A 23,663-nucleotide genomic window follows, 5' to 3' on the forward strand; every position below is an offset into this window, starting at 1 on the left:
GAGTAATACTGCGTGGTACCCATCCCATGGGTCCCAAATCTCCAGGTTCAAGGGCATCTTCCTACATCGAAAACATGCATGAGAATCCCAGAAGATGGTACATCGTGTGATCGGGAAAGGTTTCTAAAACGCACCTCATTTCTCATCTCCTTGTGCTCGGGTTCGCCATTCCAGCCGCTTTACTAGCAATCTCCCTCCTTGAGAATCAGCACCTTTAACCTCCTGTTCCGTACAGGTTGCAATTGGTCCTGAGGATGAACGGGAAGAGGGGGAACCAATGAGACACTAGCTCTAGGTGTTGGGACAGGCACAGGTCACTGTATTTTCCCATCAGGAAGAAGAATTAACCACAGCCTCAGCCTGCCGCCCGGGACCAGAATAGGGCCTGAAGGAATCCTGCGCTTTTGCGGCCAGCTCCCAAGAAAGCGAGTTGAAAAATGGAGCTCAGGGGCACTGCAATTCACAAACCTGCAGAGTTATAAATGATAACTCTCGTCCACAAATATATTGACGGAAGACAACAGAGAGGATTTGAAAGCAAGGCAGAATTGCAGGAAACAGATTTCAGGAGGTAGATTCGAATCGCCTTTAAAGCACGGGAAAAGCGGCAAAACCTCGACAATGATGCCCTTGGCCAAAAAGGGCGTATGCGTTTTTTCCTGAATATATTCAGGAAAAAACGCATACGCCCTTTTTGGCCAACCAAGCAACCTGGAAAGGCAAATCAGCGCTACAAAGAAGTCTCGCTTCCCATCGGTCAAAAGGGCCATGCTGAATAAACTGTCAAAACCAGAAATGCAGGACAGGCCATGGAGAAACGGGAGCCTTGCTACGCTGATGGGCGGGATGTAAATTGCCAACAGCCACTCTGCAGAAGTGTACGGTGTGTCCTGAAACATCGAAAAAACTCAGCTTAGAGAGCATAGGGCACTTCCACTCACGGGCGTATAAATTGGGAAAACTAAAAATCAGCAAGGCACAGGCACCCCAAAGTTTAGGGCTGCTCTGTTGACAAGAACCTCCACTTCGTTACACCTTAAATATCCCAGGAAAGAGAAAAATGGATAAAGAAGTTGTGGTCCTTTTGTACAATGGAATATCACTCAGCCATGAAATCAACGTCATAAGGCTAGTAGCAGCATGATGAGTGGATTTAGGTACGACGATTCTAAGTGAAATAAGTCACACAGAAAAAGACACTTATCATAAGATATCACTTATAGAGGGAATGTAAAAACCGCTACCCTTGAACTGAATTACAAAACAGAACAGAGTCACACGTTTAGAAAACACACTATGGCTGCTTAACGGGTAAGGTGAGGTGGGGTGATGCATAAAACAAGGGTTTCAAATTAGCTCAGAGACCGTTCCATAAACCCAATATGTAATAGACAAGACCTACTCTTTGCTCAGTGATCTGGACTCAAAACCCCCTATTCACCGCCCAAGAATATATCTGACTAGTAAGAATCTTAAAACCTATGTACTGATATCCCTCTGTAAGTGAGTCAAGTGGGTGTAAAGCGGCATAAACACAGCAGTGAAAAGCAGCTAAACCCCTTTATAAAAATCAATCACTTTTAAAATCCCGTGAAACAAAGACAGTGAAAGAGAGAGAAATTCTTACAAAATTCGTTCAAGGGCTGTGATGCCACCTGGATTGACCATATCTAGACCCACAGCTGATTGAGGCATAAGGGTGGACACTCTTGGGGCTGAGAGGTTTGGTGAGGTTGGGTGAGCAAATGCAGACCCTTTAGAGTAATACTGCGTGGTACCCATCCCATGGGTCCCAAATCTCCAGGTTCAAGGGCATCTTCCTACATCGAAAACATGCATGAGAATCCCAGAAGATGGTACATCGTGTGATCGGGAAAGGTTTCTAAAACGCACCTCATTTCTCATCTCCTTGTGCTCGGGTTCGCCATTCCAGCCGCTTTACTAGCAATCTCCCTCCTTGAGAATCAGCACCTTTAACCTCCTGTTCCGTACAGGTTGCAATTGGTCCTGAGGATGAACGGGAAGAGGGGGAACCAATGAGACACTAGCTCTAGGTGTTGGGACAGGCACAGGTCACTCTATTTTCCCATCAGGAAGAAGAATTAACCACAGCCTCAGCCTGCCGCCCGGGACCAGAATAGGGCCTGAAGGAATCCTGCGCTTTTGCGGCCAGCTCCCAAGAAAGCGAGTTGAAAAATGGAGCTCAGGGGCACTGCAATTCACAAACCTGCAGAGTTATAAATGATAACTCTCGTCCACAAATATATTGACGGAAGACAACAGAGAGGATTTGAAAGCAAGGCAGAATTGCAGGAAACAGATTTCAGGAGGTAGATTCGAATCGCCTTTAAAGCACGGGAAAAGCGGCAAAACCTCGACAATGATGCCCTTGGCCAAAAAGGGCGTATGCGTTTTTTCCTGAATATATTCAGGAAAAAACGCATACGCCCTTTTTGGCCAACCAAGCAACCTGGAAAGGCAAATCAGCGCTACAAAGAAGTCTCGCTTCCCATCGGTCAAAAGGGCCATGCTGAATAAAGTGTCAAAACCAGAAATGCAGGACAGGCCATGGAGAAACGGGAGCCTTGCTACGCTGATGGGCGGGATGTAAATTGCCAACAGCCACTCTGCAGAAGTGTACGGTGTGTCCTGAAACATCGAAAAAACTCAGCTTAGAGAGCATAGGGCACTTCCACTCACGGGCGTATAAATTGGGAAAACTAAAAATCAGCAAGGCACAGGCACCCCAAAGTTTAGGGCTGCTCTGTTGACAAGAACCTCCACTTCGTTACACCTTAAATATCCCAGGAAAGAGAAAAATGGATAAAGAAGTTGTGGTCCTTTTGTACAATGGAATATCACTCAGCCATGAAATCAACGTCATAAGGCTAGTAGCAGCATGATGAGTGGATTTAGGTACGACGATTCTAAGTGAAATAAGTCACACAGAAAAAGACACTTATCATAAGATATCACTTATAGAGGGAATGTAAAAACCGCTACCCTTGAACTGAATTACAAAACAGAACAGAGTCACACGTTTAGAAAACACACTATGGCTGCTTAACGGGTAAGGTGAGGTGGGGTGATGCATAAAACAAGGGTTTCAAATTAGCTCAGAGACCGTTCCATAAACCCAATATGTAATAGACAAGACCTACTCTTTGCTCAGTGATCTGGACTCAAAACCCCCTATTCACCGCCCAAGAATATATCTGACTAGTAAGAATCTTAAAACCTATGTACTGATATCCCTCTGTAAGTGAGTCAAGTGGGTGTAAAGCGGCATAAACACAGCAGTGAAAAGCAGCTAAACCCCTTTATAAAAATCAATCACTTTTAAAATCCCGTGAAACAAAGACAGTGAAAGAGAGAGAAATTCTTACAAAATTCGTTCAAGGGCTGTGATGCCACCTGGATTGACCATATCTAGACCCACAGCTGATTGAGGCATAAGGGTGGACACTCTTGGGGCTGAGAGGTTTGGTGAGGTTGGGTGAGCAAATGCAGACCCTTTAGAGTAATACTGCGTGGTACCCATCCCATGGGTCCCAAATCTCCAGGTTCAAGGGCATCTTCCTACATCGAAAACATGCATGAGAATCCCAGAAGATGGTACATCGTGTGATCGGGAAAGGTTTCTAAAACGCACCTCATTTCTCATCTCCTTGTGCTCGGGTTCGCCATTCCAGCCGCTTTACTAGCAATCTCCCTCCTTGAGAATCAGCACCTTTAACCTCCTGTTCCGTACAGGTTGCAATTGGTCCTGAGGATGAACGGGAAGAGGGGGAACCAATGAGACACTAGCTCTAGGTGTTGGGACAGGCACAGGTCACTGTATTTTCCCATCAGGAAGAAGAATTAACCACAGCCTCAGCCTGCCGCCCGGGACCAGAATAGGGCCTGAAGGAATCCTGCGCTTTTGCGGCCAGCTCCCAAGAAAGCGAGTTGAAAAATGGAGCTCAGGGGCACTGCAATTCACAAACCTGCAGAGTTATAAATGATAACTCTCGTCCACAAATATATTGACGGAAGACAACAGAGAGGATTTGAAAGCAAGGCAGAATTGCAGGAAACAGATTTCAGGAGGTAGATTCGAATCGCCTTTAAAGCACGGGAAAAGCGGCAAAACCTCGACAATGATGCCCTTGGCCAAAAAGGGCGTATGCGTTTTTTCCTGAATATATTCAGGAAAAAACGCATACGCCCTTTTTGGCCAACCAAGCAACCTGGAAAGGCAAATCAGCGCTACAAAGAAGTCTCGCTTCCCATCGGTCAAAAGGGCCATGCTGAATAAAGTGTCAAAACCAGAAATGCAGGACAGGCCATGGAGAAACGGGAGCCTTGCTACGCTGATGGGCGGGATGTAAATTGCCAACAGCCACTCTGCAGAAGTGTACGGTGTGTCCTGAAACATCGAAAAAACTCAGCTTAGAGAGCATAGGGCACTTCCACTCACGGGCGTATAAATTGGGAAAACTAAAAATCAGCAAGGCACAGGCACCCCAAAGTTTAGGGCTGCTCTGTTGACAAGAACCTCCACTTCGTTACACCTTAAATATCCCAGGAAAGAGAAAAATGGATAAAGAAGTTGTGGTCCTTTTGTACAATGGAATATCACTCAGCCATGAAATCAACGTCATAAGGCTAGTAGCAGCATGATGAGTGGATTTAGGTACGACGATTCTAAGTGAAATAAGTCACACAGAAAAAGACACTTATCATAAGATATCACTTATAGAGGGAATGTAAAAACCGCTACCCTTGAACTGAATTACAAAACAGAACAGAGTCACACGTTTAGAAAACACACTATGGCTGCTTAACGGGTAAGGTGAGGTGGGGTGATGCATAAAACAAGGGTTTCAAATTAGCTCAGAGACCGTTCCATAAACCCAATATGTAATAGACAAGACCTACTCTTTGCTCAGTGATCTGGACTCAAAACCCCCTATTCACCGCCCAAGAATATATCTGACTAGTAATCTTAAAACCTATGTACTGATATCCCTCTGTAAGTGAGTCAAGTGGGTGTAAAGCGGCATAAACACAGCAGTGAAAAGCAGCTAAACCCCTTTATAAAAATCAATCACTTTTAAAATCCCGTGAAACAAAGACAGTGAAAGAGAGAGAAATTCTTACAAAATTCGTTCAAGGTCTGTGATGCCACCTGGATTGACCATATCTAGACCCACAGCTGATTGAGGCATAAGGGTGGACACTCTTGGGGCTGAGAGGTTTGGTGAGGTTGGGTGAGCAAATGCAGACCCTTTAGAGTAATACTGCGTGGTACCCATCCCATGGGTCCCAAATCTCCAGGTTCAAGGGCATCTTCCTACATCGAAAACATGCATGAGAATCCCAGAAGATGGTACATCGTGTGATCGGGAAAGGTTTCTAAAACGCACCTCATTTCTCATCTCCTTGTGCTCGGGTTCGCCATTCCAGCCGCTTTACTAGCAATCTCCCTCCTTGAGAATCAGCACCTTTAACCTCCTGTTCCGTACAGGTTGCAATTTGTCCTGAGGATGAACGGGAAGAGGGGGAACCAATGAGACACTAGCTCTAGGTGTTGGGACAGGCACAGGTCACTCTATTTTCCCATCAGGAAGAAGAATTAACCACAGGCTCAGCCTGCCGCCCGGGACCAGAATAGGGCCTGAAGCAATCCTGCGCTTTTGCGGCCAGCTCCCAAGAAAGCGAGTTGAAAAATGGAGCTCAGGGGCACTGCAATTCACAAACCTGCAGAGTTATAAATGATAACTCTCGTCCACAAATATATTGACGGAAGACAACAGAGAGGATTTGAAAGCAAGGCAGAATTGCAGGAAACAGATTTCAGGAGGTAGATTCGAATCGCCTTTAAAGCACGGGAAAAGCGGCAAAACCTCGACAATGATGCCCTTGGCCAAAAAGGGCGTATGCGTTTTTTCCTGAATATATTCAGGAAAAAACGCATACGCCCTTTTTGGCCAACCAAGCAACCTGGAAAGGCAAATCAGCGCTACAAAGAAGTCTTGCTTCCCATCGGTCAAAAGGGCCATGCTGAATAAAGTGTCAAAACCAGAAATGCAGGACAGGCCATGGAGAAACGGGAGCCTTGCTACGCTGATGGGCGGGATGTAAATTGCCAACAGCCACTCTGCAGAAGTGTACGGTGTGTCCTGAAACATCGAAAAAACTCAGCTTAGAGAGCATAGGGCACTTCCACTCACGGGCGTATAAATTGGGAAAACTAAAAATCAGCAAGGCACAGGCACCCCAAAGTTTAGGGCTGCTCTGTTGACAAGAACCTCCACTTCGTTACACCTTAAATATCCCAGGAAAGAGAAAAATGGATAAAGAAGTTGTGGTCCTTTTGTACAATGGAATATCACTCAGTCATGAAATCAACGTCATAAGGCTAGTAGCAGCATGATGAGTGGATTTAGGTACGACGATTCTAAGTGAAATAAGTCACACAGAAAAAGACACTTATCATAAGATATCACTTATAGAGGGAATGTAAAAACCGCTACCCTTGAACTGAATTACAAAACAGAACAGAGTCACACGTTTAGAAAACACACTATGGCTGCTTAACGGGAAAGGTGAGGTGGGGTGATGCCTAAAACAAGGGTTTCAAATTAGCTCAGAGACCGTTCCATAAACCCAATATGTAATAGACAAGACCTACTCCTTGCTCAGTGATCTGGACTCAAAACCCCCTATTCACCGCCCAAGAATATATCTGACTAGTAAGAATCTTAAAACCTATGTACTGATATCCCTCTGTAAGTGAGTCAAGTGGGTGTAAAGCGGCATAAACACAGCAGTGAAAAGCAGCTAAACCCCTTTATAAAAATCAATCACTTTTAAAAACCCGTGAAACAAAGACAGTGAAAGAGAGAGAAATTCTTACAAAATTCGTTCAAGGGCTGTGATGCCACCTGGATTGACCATATCTAGACCCACAGCTGATTGAGGCATAAGGGTGGACACTCTTGGGGCTGAGAGGTTTGGTGAGGTTGGGTGAGCAAATGCAGACCCTTTAGAGTAATACTGCGTGGTACCCATCCCATGGGTCCCAAATCTCCAGGTTCAAGGGCATCTTCCTACATCGAAAACATGCATGAGAATCCCAGAAGATGGTACATCGTGTGATCGGGAAAGGTTTCTAAAACGCACCTCATTTCTCATCTCCTTGTGCTCGGGTTCGCCATTCCAGCCGCTTTACTAGCAATCTCCCTCCTTGAGAATCAGCACCTTTAACCTCCTGTTCCGTACAGGTTGCAATTGGTCCTGAGGATGAACGGGAAGAGGGGGAACCAATGAGACACTAGCTCTAGGTGTTGGGACAGGCACAGGTCACTCTATTTTCCCATCAGGAAGAAGAATTAACCACAGCCTCAGCCTGCCGCCCGGGACCAGAATAGGGCCTGAAGGAATCCTGCGCTTTTGCGGCCAGCTCCCAAGAAAGCGAGTTGAAAAATGGAGCTCAGGGGCACTGCAATTCACAAACCTGCAGAGTTATAAATGATAACTCTCGTCCACAAATATATTGACGGAAGACAACAGAGAGGATTTGAAAGCAAGGCAGAATTGCAGGAAACAGATTTCAGGAGGTAGATTCGAATCGCCTTTAAAGCACGGGAAAAGCGGCAAAACCTCGACAATGATGCCCTTGGCCAAAAAGGGCGTATGCGTTTTTTCCTGAATATATTCAGGAAAAAACGCATACGCCCTTTTTGGCCAACCAAGCAACCTGGAAAGGCAAATCAGCGCTACAAAGAAGTCTCGCTTCCCATCGGTCAAAAGGGCCATGCTGAATAAAGTGTCAAAACCAGAAATGCAGGACAGGCCATGGAGAAACGGGAGCCTTGCTACGCTGATGGGCGGGATGTAAATTGCCAACAGCCACTCTGCAGAAGTGTACGGTGTGTCCTGAAACATCGAAAAAACTCAGCTTAGAGAGCATAGGGCACTTCCACTCACGGGCGTATAAATTGGGAAAACTAAAAATCAGCAAGGCACAGGCACCCCAAAGTTTAGGGCTGCTCTGTTGACAAGAACCTCCACTTCGTTACACCTTAAATATCCCAGGAAAGAGAAAAATGGATAAAGAAGTTGTGGTCCTTTTGTACAATGGAATATCACTCAGCCATGAAATCAACGTCATAAGGCTAGTAGCAGCATGATGAGTGGATTTAGGTACGACAATTCTAAGTGAAATAAGTCACACAGAAAAAGACACTTATCATAAGATATCACTTATAGAGGGAATGTAAAAACCGCTACCCTTGAACTGAATTACAAAACAGAACAGAGTCACACGTTTAGAAAACACACTATGGCTGCTTAACGGGTAAGGTGAGGTGGGGTGATGCATAAAACAAGGGTTTCAAATTAGCTCAGAGACCGTTCCATAAACCCAATATGTAATAGACAAGACCTACTCTTTGCTCAGTGATCTGGACTCAAAACCCCCTATTCACCGCCCAAGAATATATCTGACTAGTAAGAATCTTAAAACCTATGTACTGATATCCCTCTGTAAGTGAGTCAAGTGGGTGTAAAGCGGCATAAACACAGCAGTGAAAAGCAGCTAAACCCCTTTATAAAAATCAATCACTTTTAAAATCCCGTGAAACAAAGACAGTGAAAGAGAGAGAAATTCTTACAAAATTCGTTCAAGGTCTGTGATGCCACCTGGATTGACCATATCTAGACCCACAGCTGATTGAGGCATAAGGGTGGACACTCTTGGGGCTGAGAGGTTTGGTGAGGTTGGGTGAGCAAATGCAGACCCTTTAGAGTAATACTGCGTGGTACCCATCCCATGGGTCCCAAATCTCCAGGTTCAAGGGCATCTTCCTACATCGAAAACATGCATGAGAATCCCAGAAGATGGTACATCGTGTGATCGGGAAAGGTTTCTAAAACGCACCTCATTTCTCATCTCCTTGTGCTCGGGTTCGCCATTCCAGCCGCTTTACTAGCAATCTCCCTCCTTGAGAATCAGCACCTTTAACCTCCTGTTCCGTACAGGTTGCAATTTGTCCTGAGGATGAACGGGAAGAGGGGGAACCAATGAGACACTAGCTCTAGGTGTTGGGACAGGCACAGGTCACTCTATTTTCCCATCAGGAAGAAGAATTAACCACAGGCTCAGCCTGCCGCCCGGGACCAGAATAGGGCCTGAAGCAATCCTGCGCTTTTGCGGCCAGCTCCCAAGAAAGCGAGTTGAAAAATGGAGCTCAGGGGCACTGCAATTCACAAACCTGCAGAGTTATAAATGATAACTCTCGTCCACAAATATATTGACGGAAGACAACAGAGAGGATTTGAAAGCAAGGCAGAATTGCAGGAAACAGATTTCAGGAGGTAGATTCGAATCGCCTTTAAAGCACGGGAAAAGCGGCAAAACCTCGACAATGATGCCCTTGGCCAAAAAGGGCGTATGCGTTTTTTCCTGAATATATTCAGGAAAAAACGCATACGCCCTTTTTGGCCAACCAAGCAACCTGGAAAGGCAAATCAGCGCTACAAAGAAGTCTCGCTTCCCATCGGTCAAAAGGGCCATGCTGAATAAACTGTCAAAACCAGAAATGCAGGACAGGCCATGGAGAAACGGGAGCCTTGCTACGCTGATGGGCGGGATGTAAATTGCCAACAGCCACTCTGCAGAAGTGTACGGTGTGTCCTGAAACATCGAAAAAACTCAGCTTAGAGAGCATAGGGCACTTCCACTCACGGGCGTATAAATTGGGAAAACTAAAAATCAGCAAGGCACAGGCACCCCAAAGTTTAGGGCTGCTCTGTTGACAAGAACCTCCACTTCGTTACACCTTAAATATCCCAGGAAAGAGAAAAATGGATAAAGAAGTTGTGGTCCTTTTGTACAATGGAATATCACTCAGCCATGAAATCAACGTCATAAGGCTAGTAGCAGCATGATGAGTGGATTTAGGTACGACGATTCTAAGTGAAATAAGTCACACAGAAAAAGACACTTATCATAAGATATCACTTATAGAGGGAATGTAAAAACCGCTACCCTTGAACTGAATTACAAAACAGAACAGAGTCACACGTTTAGAAAACACACTATGGCTGCTTAACGGGTAAGGTGAGGTGGGGTGATGCATAAAACAAGGGTTTCAAATTAGCTCAGAGACCGTTCCATAAACCCAATATGTAATAGACAAGACCTACTCCTTGCTCAGTGATCTGGACTCAAAACCCCCTATTCACCGCCCAAGAATATATCTGACTAGTAAGAATCTTAAAACCTATGTACTGATATCCCTCTGTAAGTGAGTCAAGTGGGTGTAAAGCGGCATAAACACAGCAGTGAAAAGCAGCTAAACCCCTTTATAAAAATCAATCACTTTTAAAAACCCGTGAAACAAAGACAGTGAAAGAGAGAGAAATTCTTACAAAATTCGTTCAAGGGCTGTGATGCCACCTGGATTGACCATATCTAGACCCACAGCTGATTGAGGCATAAGGGTGGACACTCTTGGGGCTGAGAGGTTTGGTGAGGTTGGGTGAGCAAATGCAGACCCTTTAGAGTAATACTGCGTGGTACCCATCCCATGGGTCCCAAATCTCCAGGTTCAAGGGCATCTTCCTACATCGAAAACATGCATGAGAATCCCAGAAGATGGTACATCGTGTGATCGGGAAAGGTTTCTAAAACGCACCTCATTTCTCATCTCCTTGTGCTCGGGTTCGCCATTCCAGCCGCTTTACTAGCAATCTCCCTCCTTGAGAATCAGCACCTTTAACCTCCTGTTCCGTACAGGTTGCAATTGGTCCTGAGGATGAACGGGAAGAGGGGGAACCAATGAGACACTAGCTCTAGGTGTTGGGACAGGCACAGGTCACTCTATTTTCCCATCAGGAAGAAGAATTAACCACAGCCTCAGCCTGCCGCCCGGGACCAGAATAGGGCCTGAAGGAATCCTGCGCTTTTGCGGCCAGCTCCCAAGAAAGCGAGTTGAAAAATGGAGCTCAGGGGCACTGCAATTCACAAACCTGCAGAGTTATAAATGATAACTCTCGTCCACAAATATATTGACGGAAGACAACAGAGAGGATTTGAAAGCAAGGCAGAATTGCAGGAAACAGATTTCAGGAGGTAGATTCGAATCGCCTTTAAAGCACGGGAAAAGCGGCAAAACCTCGACAATGATGCCCTTGGCCAAAAAGGGCGTATGCGTTTTTTCCTGAATATATTCAGGAAAAAACGCATACGCCCTTTTTGGCCAACCAAGCAACCTGGAAAGGCAAATCAGCGCTACAAAGAAGTCTCGCTTCCCATCGGTCAAAAGGGCCATGCTGAATAAAGTGTCAAAACCAGAAATGCAGGACAGGCCATGGAGAAACGGGAGCCTTGCTACGCTGATGGGCGGGATGTAAATTGCCAACAGCCACTCTGCAGAAGTGTACGGTGTGTCCTGAAACATCGAAAAAACTCAGCTTAGAGAGCATAGGGCACTTCCACTCACGGGCGTATAAATTGGGAAAACTAAAAATCAGCAAGGCACAGGCACCCCAAAGTTTAGGGCTGCTCTGTTGACAAGAACCTCCACTTCGTTACACCTTAAATATCCCAGGAAAGAGAAAAATGGATAAAGAAGTTGTGGTCCTTTTGTACAATGGAATATCACTCAGCCATGAAATCAACGTCATAAGGCTAGTAGCAGCATGATGAGTGGATTTAGGTACGACGATTCTAAGTGAAATAAGTCACACAGAAAAAGACACTTATCATAAGATATCACTTATAGAGGGAATGTAAAAACCGCTACCCTTGAACTGAATTACAAAACAGAACAGAGTCACACGTTTAGAAAACACACTATGGCTGCTTAACGGGTAAGGTGAGGTGGGGTGATGCATAAAACAAGGGTTTCAAATTAGCTCAGAGACCGTTCCATAAACCCAATATGTAATAGACAAGACCTACTCTTTGCTCAGTGATCTGGACTCAAAACCCCCTATTCACCGCCCAAGAATATATCTGACTAGTAAGAATCTTAAAACCTATGTACTGATATCCCTCTGTAAGTGAGTCAAGTGGGTGTAAAGCGGCATAAACACAGCAGTGAAAAGCAGCTAAACCCCTTTATAAAAATCAATCACTTTTAAAATCCCGTGAAACAAAGACAGTGAAAGAGAGAGAAATTCTTACAAAATTCGTTCAAGGTCTGTGATGCCACCTGGATTGACCATATCTAGACCCACAGCTGATTGAGGCATAAGGGTGGACACTCTTGGGGCTGAGAGGTTTGGTGAGGTTGGGTGAGCAAATGCAGACCCTTTAGAGTAATACTGCGTGGTACCCATCCCATGGGTCCCAAATCTCCAGGTTCAAGGGCATCTTCCTACATCGAAAACATGCATGAGAATCCCAGAAGATGGTACATCGTGTGATCGGGAAAGGTTTCTAAAACGCACCTCATTTCTCATCTCCTTGTGCTCGGGTTCGCCATTCCAGCCGCTTTACTAGCAATCTCCCTCCTTGAGAATCAGCACCTTTAACCTCCTGTTCCGTACAGGTTGCAATTTGTCCTGAGGATGAACGGGAAGAGGGGGAACCAATGAGACACTAGCTCTAGGTGTTGGGACAGGCACAGGTCACTCTATTTTCCCATCAGGAAGAAGAATTAACCACAGGCTCAGCCTGCCGCCCGGGACCAGAATAGGGCCTGAAGCAATCCTGCGCTTTTGCGGCCAGCTCCCAAGAAAGCGAGTTGAAAAATGGAGCTCAGGGGCACTGCAATTCACAAACCTGCAGAGTTATAAATGATAACTCTCGTCCACAAATATATTGACGGAAGACAACAGAGAGGATTTGAAAGCAAGGCAGAATTGCAGGAAACAGATTTCAGGAGGTAGATTCGAATCGCCTTTAAAGCACGGGAAAAGCGGCAAAACCTCGACAATGATGCCCTTGGCCAAAAAGGGCGTATGCGTTTTTTCCTGAATATATTCAGGAAAAAACGCATACGCCCTTTTTGGCCAACCAAGCAACCTGGAAAGGCAAATCAGCGCTACAAAGAAGTCTCGCTTCCCATCGGTCAAAAGGGCCATGCTGAATAAAGTGTCAAAACCAGAAATGCAGGACAGGCCATGGAGAAACGGGAGCCTTGCTACGCTGATGGGCGGGATGTAAATTGCCAACAGCCACTCTGCAGAAGTGTACGGTGTGTCCTGAAACATCGAAAAAACTCAGCTTAGAGAGCATAGGGCACTTCCACTCACGGGCGTATAAATTGGGAAAACTAAAAATCAGCAAGGCACAGGCACCCCAAAGTTTAGGGCTGCTCTGTTGACAAGAACCTCCACTTCGTTACACCTTAAATATCCCAGGAAAGAGAAAAATGGATAAAGAAGTTGTGGTCCTTTTGTACAATGGAATATCACTCAGCCATGAAATCAACGTCATAAGGCTAGTAGCAGCATGATGAGTGGATTTAGGTACGACGATTCTAAGTGAAATAAGTCACACAGAAAAAGACACTTATCATAAGATATCACTTATAGAGGGAATGTAAAAACCGCTACCCTTGAACTGAATTACAAAACAGAACAGAGTCACACGTTTAGAAAACACACTATGGCTGCTTAACGGGTAAGGTGAGGTGGGGTGATGCATAAAACAAGGGTTTCAAATTAGCTCAGAGACCGTTCCATAAACCCAATATGTAATAGACAAGACCTACTCTTTGCTCAGTGATCTGGACTCAAAACCCCCTATTCACCGCCCAAGAATATATCTGACTAGTAAGAATCTTAAAACCTATGTACTGATATCCCTCTGTAAGTGAGTCAAGTGGGTGTAAAGCGGCATAAACACAGCAGTGAAAAGCAGCTAAACCCCTTTATAAAAATCAATCACTTTTAAAATCCCGTGAAACAAAGACAGTGAAAGAGAGAGAAATTCTTACAAAATTCGTTCAAGGTCTGTGATGCCACCTGGATTGACCATATCTAGACCCACAGCTGATTGAGGCATAAGGGTGGACACTCTTGGGGCTGAGAGGTTTGGTGAGGTTGGGTGAGCAAATGCAGACCCTTTAGAGTAATACTGCGTGGTACCCATCCCATGGGTCCCAAATCTCCAGGTTCAAGGGCATCTTCCTACATCGAAAACATGCATGAGAATCCCAGAAGATGGTACATCGTGTGATCGGGAAAGGTTTCTAAAACGCACCTCATTTCTCATCTCCTTGTGCTCGGGTTCGCCATTCCAGCCGCTTTACTAGCAATCTCCCTCCTTGAGAATCAGCACCTTTAACCTCCTGTTCCGTACAGGTTGCAATTGGTCCTGAGGATGAACGGGAAGAGGGGGAACCAATGAGACACTAGCTCTAGGTGTTGGGACAGGCACAGGTCACTCTATTTTCCCATCAGGAAGAAGAATTAACCACAGCCTCAGCCTGCCGCCCGGGACCAGAATAGGGCCTGAAGCAATCCTGCGCTTTTGCGGCCAGCTCCCAAGAAAGCGAGTTGAAAAATGGAGCTCAGGGGCACTGCAATTCACAAACCTGCAGAGTTATAAATGATAACTCTCGTCCACAAATATATTGACGGAAGACAACAGAGAGGATTTGAAAGCAAGGCAGAATTGCAGGAAACAGATTTCAGGAGGTAGATTCGAATCGCCTTTAAAGCACGGGAAAAGCGGCAAAACCTCGACAATGATGCCCTTGGCCAAAAAGGGCGTATGCGTTTTTTCCTGAATATATTCAGGAAAAAACGCATACGCCCTTTTTGGCCAACCAAGCAACCTGGAAAGGCAAATCAGCGCTACAAAGAAGTCTTGCTTCCCATCGGTCAAAAGGGCCATGCTGAATAAAGTGTCAAAACCAGAAATGCAGGACAGGCCATGGAGAAACGGGAGCCTTGCTACGCTGATGGGCGGGATGTAAATTGCCAACAGCCACTCTGCAGAAGTGTACGGTGTGTCCTGAAACATCGAAAAAACTCAGCTTAGAGAGCATAGGGCACTTCCACTCACGGGCGTATAAATTGGGAAAACTAAAAATCAGCAAGGCACAGGCACCCCAAAGTTTAGGGCTGCTCTGTTGACAAGAACCTCCACTTCGTTACACCTTAAATATCCCAGGAAAGAGAAAAATGGATAAAGAAGTTGTGGTCCTTTTGTACAATGGAATATCACTCAGCCATGAAATCAACGTCATAAGGCTAGTAGCAGCATGATGAGTGGATTTAGGTACGACGATTCTAAGTGAAATAAGTCACACAGAAAAAGACACTTATCATAAGATATCACTTATAGAGGGAATGTAAAAACCGCTACCCTTGAACTGAATTACAAAACAGAACAGAGTCACACGTTTAGAAAACACACTATGGCTGCTTAACGGGAAAGGTGAGGTGGGGTGATGCCTAAAACAAGGGTTTCAAATTAGCTCAGAGACCGTTCCATAAACCCAATATGTAATAGACAAGACCTACTCCTTGCTCAGTGATCTGGACTCAAAACCCCCTATTCACCGCCCAAGAATATATCTGACTAGTAAGAATCTTAAAACCTATGTACTGATATCCCTCTGTAAGTGAGTCAAGTGGGTGTAAAGCGGCATAAACACAGCAGTGAAAAGCAGCTAAACCCCTTTATAAAAATCAATCACTTTTAAAAACCCGTGAAACAAAGACAGTGAAAGAGAGAGAAATTCTTACAAAATTCGTTCAAGGGCTGTGATGCCACCTGGATTGACCATATCTAGACCCACAGCTGATTGAGGCATAAGGGTGGACACTCTTGGGGCTGAGAGGTTTGGTGAGGTTGGGTGAGCAAATGCAGACCCTTTAGAGTAATACTGCGTGGTACCCATCCCATGGGTCCCAAATCTCCAGGTTCAAGGGCATCTTCCTACATCGAAAACATGCATGAGAATCCCAGAAGATGGTACATCGTGTGATCGGGAAAGGTTTCTAAAACGCACCTCATTTCTCATCTCCTTGTGCTCGGGTTCGCCATTCCAGCCGCTTTACTAGCAATCTCCCTCCTTGAGAATCAGCACCTTTAACCTCCTGTTCCGTACAGGTTGCAATTGGTCCTGAGGATGAACGGGAAGAGGGGGAACCAATGAGACACTAGCTCTAGGTGTTGGGACAGGCACAGGTCACTCTATTTTCCCATCAGGAAGAAGAATTAACCACAGCCTCAGCCTGCCGCCCGGGACCAGAATAGGGCCTGAAGGAATCCTGCGCTTTTGCGGCCAGCTCCCAAGAAAGCGAGTTGAAAAATGGAGCTCAGGGGCACTGCAATTCACAAACCTGCAGAGTTATAAATGATAACTCTCGTCCACAAATATATTGACGGAAGACAACAGAGAGGATTTGAAAGCAAGGCAGAATTGCAGGAAACAGATTTCAGGAGGTAGATTCGAATCGCCTTTAAAGCACGGGAAAAGCGGCAAAACCTCGACAATGATGCCCTTGGCCAAAAAGGGCGTATGCGTTTTTTCCTGAATATATTCAGGAAAAAACGCATACGCCCTTTTTGGCCAACCAAGCAACCTGGAAAGGCAAATCAGCGCTACAAAGAAGTCTCGCTTCCCATCGGTCAAAAGGGCCATGCTGAATAAAGTGTCAAAACCAGAAATGCAGGACAGGCCATGGAGAAACGGGAGCCTTGCTACGCTGATGGGCGGGATGTAAATTGCCAACAGCCACTCTGCAGAAGTGTACGGTGTGTCCTGAAACATCGAAAAAACTCAGCTTAGAGAGCATAGGGCACTTCCACTCACGGGCGTATAAATTGGGAAAACTAAAAATCAGCAAGGCACAGGCACCCCAAAGTTTAGGGCTGCTCTGTTGACAAGAACCTCCACTTCGTTACACCTTAAATATCCCAGGAAAGAGAAAAATGGATAAAGAAGTTGTGGTCCTTTTGTACAATGGAATATCACTCAGCCATGAAATCAACGTCATAAGGCTAGTAGCAGCATGATGAGTGGATTTAGGTACGACGATTCTAAGTGAAATAAGTCACACAGAAAAAGACACTTATCATAAGATATCACTTATAGAGGGAATGTAAAAACCGCTACCCTTGAACTGAATTACAAAACAGAACAGAGTCACACGTTTAGAAAACACACTATGGCTGCTTAACGGGTAAGGTGAGGTGGGGTGATGCATAAAACAAGGGTTTCAAATTAGCTCAGAGACCGTTCCATAAACCCAATATGTAATAGACAAGACCTACTCTTTGCTCAGTGATCTGGACTCAAAACCCCCTATTCACCGCCCAAGAATATATCTGACTAGTAAGAATCTTAAAACCTATGTACTGATATCCCTCTGTAAGTGAGTCAAGTGGGTGTAAAGCGGCATAAACACAGCAGTGAAAAGCAGCTAAACCCCTTTATAAAAATCAATCACTTTTAAAATCCCGTGAAACAAAGACAGTGAAAGAGAGAGAAATTCTTACAAAATTCGTTCAAGGTCTGTGATGCCACCTGGATTGACCATATCTAGACCCACAGCTGATTGAGGCATAAGGGTGGACACTCTTGGGGCTGAGAGGTTTGGTGAGGTTGGGTGAGCAAATGCAGACCCTTTAGAGTAATACTGCGTGGTACCCATCCCATGGGTCCCAAATCTCCAGGTTCAAGGGCATCTTCCTACATCGAAAACATGCATGAGAATCCCAGAAGATGGTACATCGTGTGATCGGGAAAGGTTTCTAAAACGCACCTCATTTCTCATCTCCTTGTGCTCGGGTTCGCCATTCCAGCCGCTTTACTAGCAATCTCCCTCCTTGAGAATCAGCACCTTTAACCTCCTGTTCCGTACAGGTTGCAATTTGTCCTGAGGATGAACGGGAAGAGGGGGAACCAATGAGACACTAGCTCTAGGTGTTGGGACAGGCACAGGTCACTCTATTTTCCCATCAGGAAGAAGAATTAACCACAGGCTCAGCCTGCCGCCCGGGACCAGAATAGGGCCTGAAGCAATCCTGCGCTTTTGCGGCCAGCTCCCAAGAAAGCGAGTTGAAAAATGGAGCTCAGGGGCACTGCAATTCACAAACCTGCAGAGTTATAAATGATAACTCTCGTCCACAAATATATTGACGGAAGACAACAGAGAGGATTTGAAAGCAAGGCAGAATTGCAGGAAACAGATTTCAGGAGGTAGATTCGAATCGCCTTTAAAGCACGGGAAAAGCGGCAAAACCTCGACAATGATGCCCTTGGCCAAAAAGGGCGTATGCGTTTTTTCCTGAATATATTCAGGAAAAAACGCATACGCCCTTTTTGGCCAACCAAGCAACCTGGAAAGGCAAATCAGCGCTACAAAGAAGTCTCGCTTCCCATCGGTCAAAAGGGCCATGCTGAATAAAGTGTCAAAACCAGAAATGCAGGACAGGCCATGGAGAAACGGGAGCCTTGCTACGCTGATGGGCGGGATGTAAATTGCCAACAGCCACTCTGCAGAAGTGTACGGTGTGTCCTGAAACATCAAAAAAACTCAGCTTAGAGAGCATAGGGCACTTCCACTCACGGGCGTATAAATTGGGAAAACTAAAAATCAGCAAGACACAGGCACCCCAAAGTTTAGGGCTGCTCTGTTGACAAGAACCTCCACTTCGTTACACCTTAAATATCCCAGGAAAGAGAAAAATGGATAAAGAAGTTGTGGTCCTTTTGTACAATGGAATATCACTCAGCCATGAAATCAACGTCATAAGGCTAGTAGCAGCATGATGAGTGGATTTAGGTACGACGATTCTAAGTGAAATAAGTCACACAGAAAAAGACACTTATCATAAGATATCACTTATAGAGGGAATGTAAAAACCGCTACCCTTGAACTGAATTACAAAACAGAACAGAGTCACACGTTTAGAAAACACACTATGGCTGCTTAACGGGAAAGGTGAGGTGGGGTGATGCCTAAAACAAGGGTTTCAAATTAGCTCAGAGACCGTTCCATAAACCCAATATGTAATAGACAAGACCTACTCTTTGCTCAGTGATCTGGACTCAAAACCCCCTATTCACCGCCCAAGAATATATCTGACTAGTAAGAATCTTAAAACCTATGTACTGATATCCCTCTGTAAGTGAGTCAAGTGGGTGTAAAGCGGCATAAACACAGCAGTGAAAAGCAGCTAAACCCCTTTATAAAAATCAATCACTTTTAAAATCCCGTGAAACAAAGACAGTGAAAGAGAGAGAAATTCTTACAAAATTCGTTCAAGGGCTGTGATGCCACCTGGATTGACCATATCTAGACCCACAGCTGATTGAGGCATAAGGGTGGACACTCTTGGGGCTGAGAGGTTTGGTGAGGTTGGGTGAGCAAATGCAGACCCTTTAGAGTAATACTGCGTGGTACCCATCCCATGGGTCCCAAATCTCCAGGTTCAAGGGCATCTTCCTACATCGAAAACATGCATGAGAATCCCAGAAGATGGTACATCGTGTGATCGGGAAAGGTTTCTAAAACGCACCTCATTTCTCATCTCCTTGTGCTCGGGTTCGCCATTCCAGCCGCTTTACTAGCAATCTCCCTCCTTGAGAATCAGCACCTTTAACCTTCTGTTCCGTACAGGTTGCAATTTGTCCTGAGGATGAACGGGAAGAGGGGGAACCAATGAGACACTAGCTCTAGGTGTTGGGACAGGCACAGGTCACTGTATTTTCCCATCAGGAAGAAGAATTAACCACAGCCTCAGCCTGCCGCCCGGGACCAGAATAGGGCCTGAAGGAATCCTGCGCTTTTGCGGCCAGCTCCCAAGAAAGCGAGTTGAAAAATGGAGCTCAGGGGCACTGCAATTCACAAACCTGCAGAGTTATAAATGATAACTCTCGTCCACAAATATATTGACGGAAGACAACGAAGAGGATTTGAAAGCAAGGCAGAATTGCAGGAAACAGATTTCAGGAGGTAGATTCGAATCGCCTTTAAAGCACGGGAAAAGCGGCAAAACCTCGACAATGATGCCCTTGGCCAAAAAGGGCGTATGCGTTTTTTCCTGAATATATTCAGGAAAAAACGCATACGCCCTTTTTGGCCAACCAAGCAACCTGGAAAGGCAAATCAGCGCTACAAGGAAGTCTCGCTTCCCATCGGTCAAAAGGGCCATGCTGAATAAAGTGTCAAAACCAGAAATGCAGGACAAGCCATGGAGAAACGGGAGCCTTGCTACGGTGATGGGCGGGATGTAAATTGCCAACAGCCACTCTGCAGAAGTGTACGGTGTGTCCTGAAACATCGAAAAAACTCAGCTTAGAGAGCATAGGGCACTTCCACTCACGGGCGTATAAATTGGGAAAACTAAAAATCAGCAAGACACAGGCACCCCAAAGTTTAGGGCTGCTCTGTTGACAAGAACCTCCACTTCGTTACACCTTAAATATCCCAGGAAAGAGAAAAATGGATAAAGAAGTTGTGGTCCTTTTGTACAATGGAATATCACTCAGCCATGAAATCAACGTCATAAGGCTAGTAGCAGCATGATGAGTGGATTTAGGTACGACGATTCTAAGTGAAATAAGTCACACAGAAAAAGACACTTATCATAAGATATCACTTATAGAGGGAATGTAAAAACCGCTACCCTTGAACTGAATTACAAAACAGAACAGAGTCACACGTTTAGAAAACACACTATGGCTGCTTAACGGGTAAGGTGAGGTGGGGTGATGCATAAAACAAGGGTTTCAAATTAGCTCAGAGACCGTTCCATAAACCCAATATGTAATAGACAAGACCTACTCCTTGCTCAGTGATCTGGACTCAAAACCCCCTATTCACCGCCCAAGAATATATCTGACTAGTAAGAATCTTAAAACCTATGTACTGATATCCCTCTGTAAGTGAGTCAAGTGGGTGTAAAGCGGCATAAACACAGCAGTGAAAAACAGCTAATCCCCTTTATAAAAATCAATCACTTTTAAAATCCCGTGAAACAAAGACAGTGAAAGAGAGAGAAATTCTTACAAAATTCGTTCAAGGGCTGTGATGCCACCTGGATTGACCATATCTAGACCCACAGCTGATTGAGGCATAAGGGTGGACACTCTTGGGGCTGAGAGGTTTGGTGAGGTTGGGTGAGCAAATGCAGACCCTTTAGAGTAATACTGCGTGGTACCCATCCCATGGGTCCCAAATCTCCAGGTTCAAGGGCATCTTCCTACATCGAAAACATGCATGAGAATCCCAGAAGATGGTACATCGTGTGATCGGGAAAGGTTTCTAAAACGCACCTCATTTCTCATCTCCTTGTGCTCGGGTTCGCCATTCCAGCCGCTTTACTAGCAATCTCCCTCCTTGAGAATCAGCACCTTTAACCTCCTGTTCCGTACAGGTTGCAATTGGTCCTGAGGATGAACGGGAAGAGGGGGAACCAATGAGACACTAGCTCTAGGTGTTGGGACAGGCACAGGTCACTGTATTTTCCCATCAGGAAGAAGAATTAACCACAGCCTCAGCCTGCCGCCCGGGACCAGAATAGGGCCTGAAGGAATCCTGCGCTTTTGCGGCCAGCTCCCAAGAAAGCGAGTTGAAAAATGGAGCTCAGGGGCACTGCAATTCACAAACCTGCAGAGTTATAAATGATACCTCTCGTCCACAAATATATTGACGGAAGACAACGAAGAGGATTTGAAAGCAAGGCAGAATTGCAGGAAACAGATTTCAGGAGGTAGATTCGAATCGCCTTTAAAGCACGGGAAAAGCGGCAAAACCTCGACAATGATGCCCTTGGCCAAAAAGGGCGTATGCGTTTTTTCCTGAATATATTCAGGAAAAAACGCATACGCCCTTTTTGGCCAACCAAGCAACCTGGAAAGGCAAATCAGCGCTACAAGGAAGTCTCGCTTCCCATCGGTCAAAAGGGCCATGCTGAATAAAGTGTCAAAACCAGAAATGCAGGACAGGCCATGGAGAAACGGGAGCCTTGCTACGCTGATGGGCGGGATGTAAATTGCCAACAGCCACTCTGCAGAAGTGTACGGTGTGTCCTGAAACATCGAAAAAACTCAGCTTAGAGAGCATAGGGCACTTCCACTCACGGGCGTATAAATTGGGAAAACTAAAAATCAGCAAGACACAGGCACCCCAAAGTTTAGGGCTGCTCTGTTGACAAGAACCTCCACTTCGTTACACCTTAAATATCCCAGGAAAGAGAAAAATGGATAAAGAAGTTGTGGTCCTTTTGTACAATGGAATATCACTCAGCCATGAAATCAACGTCATAAGGCTAGTAGCAGCATGATGAGTGGATTTAGGTACGACGATTCTAAGTGAAATAAGTCACACAGAAAAAGACACTTATCATAAGATATCACTTATAGAGGGAATGTAAAAACCGCTACCCTTGAACTGAATTACAAAACAGAACAGAGTCACACGTTTAGAAAACACACTATGGCTGCTTAACGGGTAAGGTGAGGTGGGGTGATGCATAAAACAAGGGTTTCAAATTAGCTCAGAGACCGTTCCATAAACCCAATATGTAATAGACAAGACCTACTCTTTGCTCAGTGATCTGGACTCAAAACCCCCTATTCACCGCCCAAGAATATATCTGACTAGTAAGAATCTTAAAACCTATGTACTGATATCCCTCTGTAAGTGAGTCAAGTGGGTGTAAAGCGGCATAAACACAGCAGTGAAAAGCAGCTAAACCCCTTTATAAAAATCAATCACTTTTAAAATCCCGTGAAACAAAGACAGTGAAAGAGAGAGAAATTCTTACAAAATTCGTTCAAGGGCTGTGATGCCACCTGGATTGACCATATCTAGACCCACAGCTGATTGAGGCATAAGGGTGGACACTCTTGGGGCTGAGAGGTTTGGTGAGGTTGGGTGAGCAAATGCAGACCCTTTAGAGTAATACTGCGTGGTACCCATCCCATGGGTCCCAAATCTCCAGGTTCAAGGGCATCTTCCTACATCGAAAACATGCATGAGAATCCCAGAAGATGGTACATCGTGTGATCGGGAAAGGTTTCTAAAACGCACCTCATTTCTCATCTCCTTGTGCTCGGGTTCGCCATTCCAGCCGCTTTACTAGCAATCTCCCTCCTTGAGAATCAGCACCTTTAACCTCCTGTTCCGTACAGGTTGCAATTGGTCCTGAGGATGAACGGGAAGAGGGGGAACCAATGAGACACTAGCTCTAGGTGTTGGGACAGGCACAGGTCACTGTATTTTCCCATCAGGAAGAAGAATTAACCACAGCCTCAGCCTGCCGCCCGGGACCAGAATAGGGCCTGAAGGAATCCTGCGCTTTTGCGGCCAGCTCCCAAGAAAGCGAGTTGAAAAATGGAGCTCAGGGGCACTGCAATTCACAAACCTGCAGAGTTATAAATGATAACTCTCGTCCACAAATATATTGACGGAAGACAACGAAGAGGATTTGAAAGCAAGGCAGAATTGCAGGAAACAGATTTCAGGAGGTAGATTCGAATCGCCTTTAAAGCACGGGAAAAGCGGCAAAACCTCGACAATGATGCCCTTGGCCAAAAAGGGCGTATGCGTTTTTTCCTGAATATATTCAGGAAAAAACGCATACGCCCTTTTTGGCCAACCAAGCAACCTGGAAAGGCAAATCAGCGCTACAAGGAAGTCTCGCTTCCCATCGGTCAAAAGGGCCATGCTGAATAAAGTGTCAAAACCAGAAATGC

The sequence above is a fragment of the Balaenoptera borealis genome (assembly GCF_965194805.1).
Source record: "Balaenoptera borealis genome assembly, chromosome: 2".
Taxonomy (NCBI): domain Eukaryota; kingdom Metazoa; phylum Chordata; class Mammalia; order Artiodactyla; family Balaenopteridae; genus Balaenoptera; species Balaenoptera borealis.